General features: G+C 43.3%; 1 long non-coding RNA gene across 1 annotated transcript; it reads left to right on the top strand.

The window, feature by feature from the left end:
* Positions 1-2,815: 2,815 nt before the first annotated feature.
* Positions 2,816-4,527, top strand: LOC135515680 (uncharacterized). The gene is made up of 2 exons (XR_010451841.1): positions 2,816-3,661; positions 3,845-4,527. It is a non-coding gene; the product is annotated as an uncharacterized LOC135515680 (long non-coding RNA).
* The last annotated feature ends 1,379 nt before the right edge of the window (positions 4,528-5,906 follow it).

Genomic DNA, 5,906 nt, shown 5'->3' with positions numbered 1-5,906 from the left:
CCTGTCTTGCAGGAAATCACGCACAGCACAAGCAGTATGGCTGGTGGCATTGTCATGCTGGAGGGTCATGTCAGGATGAATCTACAGGAAGGGTACCACATGAGGGAGGTGGATGTCTTCACAGTAACGCATGGCATTGAGATTTCCTGCAATGACAACAAGCTCCTTCTAATGATGCTGTGACACACCGCCCAAGACCATGATGGACCCTCCACCTCCAAATTGATCCCGCTCCAGAGTACAGGCCTTTGTGTAAAGCTCATTCCTTCAACAATAAACGCGAATCCAACCATCACCCCAGTGAGACAAAACCGTTAGTGACGAGCACTTTTTGCCAGTCCTGTCTGGTCCAGCGATGGTAGGTTTGTGCCCATAGGTGACGTTGTTGCCGAGGTTGTCTGGTGAGGACCTGCCTTACAACAGGCCTACAAGCCCTCAGCCTATTGCGGACAGTCTGAGCACTGATGGAGGGATTGTGCGTTCCTGGTGTACCTGTCCCGCAGGTGTGATGTTCGGATGTACCAATCCTGTGCAGGTATTGTTACACATGGTCTGCCACTGCAAGGACGATCAGCTGTCCTTCCTGTCTCCCTGTAGCACTGTCTTAGGCATCTCACAGTACGGACATTTATTGCCCTGGCCACATCTGCAGTCCTCATGCCTCCTTGCAGTCCTCATGCCTCCTTGCAGCATGCCTAAGGCAAGTTTATGCAGATAAGCAGGGACCCTGGGCATCTTTCATTTGGTGTTTTTCAGAGTCAGTAGAGAGGCCTCTTTAGTGTCCTACATTTTCATAACTGTGACCTTAATTGCCTACCGTCTGTAAGCTGTTAGTGTCTTAAGGACCGTTCCACAACCATAATTGCTTATGGTTCATTGAGCAAGCATGGGAAGCAGTGTTTAAACCCTTTATAATGAAGATCTGTGAAGTTATTTGGATTTTTACGAATTATATTTGAAAGACAGGGTCCTGAAAAAGGGACATTTCTTTTTTTACTGAGTTTATTTCTCCAATGCCAAATCGGTGTGTCTTGTTTGCAACGAAACTGTCCCTGTTTGCAAATAATGAAATCTGAGACGTCATTAGGAATCTGAGCATGCTACTTCATTTAAGGATAGGCATTCGGTTAGCAGTGTGATTAAAGTTAGGTTTTAAATCACACTTTAAGAAGAGAAATTGTAGAAATACACTAGGTGTATGACTTTGTGGCTGTGGTAACTAGTGACGACCCTGTATAGGTGGCGCTAATAACTTTACATTACAGAGAAGTCGACTGTTTTTACCCCGAGAACAAGATGGTTGTCAGGAGTAGTGCAGTATTATCATAAGGAGACGTATTCTTGGAAAACGTGGGAGGAATGGAGGGGAAAAGAGAGGGAGAGGAGGTCTAAGAGAGAGAGGGAAGAAGAGGGTGAGCTTGAGTCAGATAAAAATGGTGGGAAAAAGTAGATGGTTTGTTAAATAGGACTGATAGAATGTGTAAGCAGAGGGAGCTGAAGACAGGAGGAGAAATGGAAGTGAATGAGGGTGAAGTATCGGAGGTGGGAGGTGTGGGGAAGTTATCTGGGACCGAGGTAGGCACCGAGGATCAGGAGAAAGATGAGTCTGTGACAGTAGGAGTGAAGTTTATGGAAAAAGTGGACTCTTGCCTTTTGGTTGATTCATTTGTGTTTTCACAGTGGGTGAAAAAAAGAGTTGGGTAATGTGGAATCGGTGAGGGTAACCAGACGGGGTCTAGTTGTCAGAGGGAGAAGGCGCTCGGAGTAAAACAAATGGGGGCAAAGAACGTGAATTGTCTTGCTCTCAAGAAAAGGGCACCAATGAAAGGAGTGATAACTGGGGTAGCAGTAAATCTAAAAGTTGACCAGCTGAGGGGAAAGATTCCCGGTGTATGTGATGCTCGTCGTTTGACGTGGCGCAGACCGGGTGGGGAGTGGGGAAACAGAAGAGTCATGGTCTGTTCGTTTTAGTTTTGAAGTTGAGTCTTTGCCCGACAAAGTGAAGTTAGGAGATATAAATGATCCTGTACGAGCCGAATACATTACGATGTCACAGGTGTCAAGCTTATGGACATGTGTAGGAGGGAGGGGCCAAGGTGTACAGAAGGGCATGAGACAAAGGAATGTGTAGTATTGGGGAAAGTAGTGGAATGTGTTAATTATAGGGGTGCCCATGGAGCTGGGGATCAGAAATGTCCTGTGCGAGAGAGGCAGGTTGAGGTCTCCAGGGTTAGAGTAGTGCAGAAGTTCTGAGGCAGTGAAGAAAGTAGAGGAAGATGGGTTAATGGGGAGGAGTGTTGAGACTAGTTTAGCTATACCAGTACAGAGGGATAAGCCAAACAGTGGTATACGTTTCAGTAAGATTGGATTTTTAGCGTTTGTAGAAATTGTTATCAACTGTACTGCAGGGATGGAAGGGAAGCCCCAGAAAATGTAGGTTGTGGTGGCAGCTGCAGAGAGGTATGTGGGTGTGTGAGACTTGACATCAGAAGAGTTACAGGGTGTGTTAAGTGGTGATGTCCCATCCTTTCAGGATGATGGCATGAGGTAGGAATAAATACATTTAATTAGTGGAGTAGGGGGGTGTTAACTTGATTTTATATGACTTTGAAATTAGTGAGTGTAGTGTTCGAAGGCAGGGTGTTTATTAAAACATTTGCCTTTTTCAAGCAATAAACACCCTGCCTTCCAACACTACACTCACACTCTGGTAGGTGGCGGTAATGCAGCAAATTGGATGCCAACCGCCGTTAAACCTCATAGAAGAAGATATTTTTACTCCAAAGGATCATGGGAACTTCCTTTTCAGAAGATAGCGATGTGCTGTCAACGTTTTACGGCTCATTCCATTTTGTGATACTGCAGAGAGGTGGATCGTGGCGTTTTAATCTTTTGACTACATTTTTGGTCGTAAGACGCATCATTGTAACGTTAAGTGCATTTGAATTTTTGTTCCTCGAACATTTTATTTGATTCAGTTGAATTTACCCAGCTGTATAGTTGTGAATTATCTAGTTAATTTAGCTGGCTGTGTTGATATTACAAACGGCTAACTCACAGACACGATTTATTTTTTAACATTTTGTGAAATGTGCTTGGACAGCATGGAAACTGAAGTGGAATTCGAAGTACTGAAACCATGCTGCTCCAGAAGATCTGGTAAACTTTCAAAGTGCAGACTGAGGAAACTTCTCCATTTGAGTTCCAAGGAAGGCCTGAAACGGTGGCGCACCAACCTTGTCAAAGCCACTCTCAAAAAATACATTCGTTACGAACAGAAGAGGGTACTCGCTAAACTGGTCAACCAAGGACAACTTTTGACCGACAACGGCGAAGAGATGACGTATATGGGAATATACGAGAATATCGGCAGAATTACACGACCACTAGGCGCAATGGCGCCAAAGAACACAACCCAGTATCTGATGGACATTGTATACGACGACATGCACATCGACACCAGTTCCAACCAGTTCAAGTCGCACCCAGTTTCATTTGTTTCTAGCGCATCTCTTTCACCCAGTAGCGCGTGTGAAAGTTCTCTTGACTTTCAACAGAGGGACTTCGACGAAATGTATCTCCATTTTGGATCATGTTGATCAGTCTTGAACCAGTCTGGCAGAGCTGACCAATGCATTGACTCTAAACCTCGCAAACCAAGGTGTGCATACGGTTATTGTAAATAAGATGTATATTGTAAATAAGACCCTAGTTAATTACTGCCTGTATTTTTATTTTGTGAAAACGTTTTTAAATTAAACGTTAACAAATGTATTTTGAATTTCATTTGACTATGGTCTATTGCACAATCATGTTACATTTTGGGCTTTCCTTGTCCTCACAGCGACGCACCGGACGCTGCCTGTCAGTAGGGAGCGCTCGCTCGCCGCGTCGCTTCGGTGAAGTTGGGTCCACCGCTAAGGTATCCCAGGTAAACCTGCGTCACCAACAGGTAAACGTGGCAGGTAGTGGAGTCATCCAAGTTCAAGGTTCTATGGTGCAATTTGACTTCATTTGGTTGCATTTCATTGACCTCACTACAGGTGTAGTCTACTAGCCGATATGGAGTAATTTGCCTTTGGTCGACTTGGTTGTATACACAGTACCCAGATGTGTTCACGGCCATCTGCTGTATTTACTCTTGTGTGAGCCTTTTTCAGGTCACTCCTACTTGCCTCCTACCTGACTGCAATCAGCTCGGCTGTTGCCAGATCGATGGACACGTGCGGATGACTGAGGAAGGAAGTAAGGTTTCAAGTCCACTTCACATGTAGTGTTGCAGTTCTAATGTACACAATGGGTAATACTGACTTGATTAGCAATCATGTTACCAAATGCAAGTTTGGGTAATATTCACTCATTAGATGTTACCCATAGCAAAGACATTCAATCCATTTTTGATTAATGCAAACGTTTGTCTAAACATGTCGCCAATGACATCAGTGTAAATGTGTTGTATGTGTCTGGACATGTTGAGATCCTAACTTCCTAGTTAAATGCTCTTGTGAATAAAAGTCTGACATATTGCCACTTTGTTAGTTTTCTGTACTTTAAAGCTCTTTAGTGTCACTCTGCTTTCACATGTTGGTATTTCAACTGAAATGTGGCCAGAAATGTCTTTTTTTAGGAACTGATGTAGAATGCACATGGTTCAATTTCAAAATTTGGTTGTCAGCAGTTCTTGTTGGTCACTCAAGGCAGAACTTTTTTTGGATTATGTCTAGCCAGCTATCTAGTGATTACTGACCGAATCCCCATTAATAGTTGTTTACAGCTATTATTACGACCAACATCGCCACCCTGTCAATGTTTAGATTTGCATCAAAATAGCTGTAAACCTATTTTCTCTGCCCAATGGCAAAATTAGTAGAATCGCAGACCTGTGAGCGACTGGCCCTCGAGTTCAGAATATGTTTTTTGCCCATCCCTGCTTTATGGAGCTCTGAGGGAATTTGAATGGTGTAAGGTTTAGCTGTCGGTGCTCACCCATGATAAAGATGACTGCATTAGGACAATGACAAGATGGTAACCACCTCGTATGAGATGACTCCCTGTATTTCCTGTCATAAAGGGAGTAAGAAACTATTCCCTAATCAAACTATTGCTAGCCTACAAATTGATCTCCCCCTCATACACAGGTGTACTCACATGCCCTCTGTATTACTCTGGTTAGAGATTCCAGAAATAGACTCCACCACCTTGGGAAGAGCTCAATAGCAGTCTCAAATCTATTGAAGGTCAGAGGGGTTGGACCTCTGGCTTTCTCATCCAATGGGTTTTGAGGAGGGAGAAAGAGGGGTATGCTAATGAGATTGTCCACATGTCTTGCAGCCTTTTGTTATAGGCCTCCTTCAGTTCGGGTTGAGAGCAGACATTATCTTCCCTTCATGGATGACTGGAAAGCCTTTTGGTGTTGTAGGACATATACTTTAAAACAGCCAGTGAGAATAGGTTGTACTGGAATCCTTTTCTGCGAGTATGGAGTAAGGTTACATTGCATTAGTCAGCCTGGTCTCCTAGACTAGACGTAACATAGTCATATTCCAGGACACTCGAATTAGATGTTACGTTTGGTATGGTTACTTAAGAAAGGTGTGTGTATATATCAAATGTCTAGCAACCCAAAGGTGAGTTTAACTATCACGGACAACTTCAGCATTTTAGTTCATTGGCAACTTTTCAACTACTATACATTTTTAGATGATTAGCATGTTAGGTTAAACGGTTATGGTTAGCTAACGCCTAAATTTAAACCCTAGCTAGAATTTGTAAGATGTTCTGCAAATTCGTAACATGAATTGTAATTTGTGACATGTCATACAAAGGGGTATGTACATCCACAAATTAATACGTACTGTGCCTTACAACAAGTTACATGTACTAAATGGAGTGTCTCGGATTTATGT

This window comes from Oncorhynchus masou, chromosome 27 (genome assembly GCF_036934945.1).
Source record: "Oncorhynchus masou masou isolate Uvic2021 chromosome 27, UVic_Omas_1.1, whole genome shotgun sequence".
Taxonomy (NCBI): domain Eukaryota; kingdom Metazoa; phylum Chordata; class Actinopteri; order Salmoniformes; family Salmonidae; genus Oncorhynchus; species Oncorhynchus masou.
This window is presented reverse-complemented; position numbering and strand designations above follow the sequence as displayed.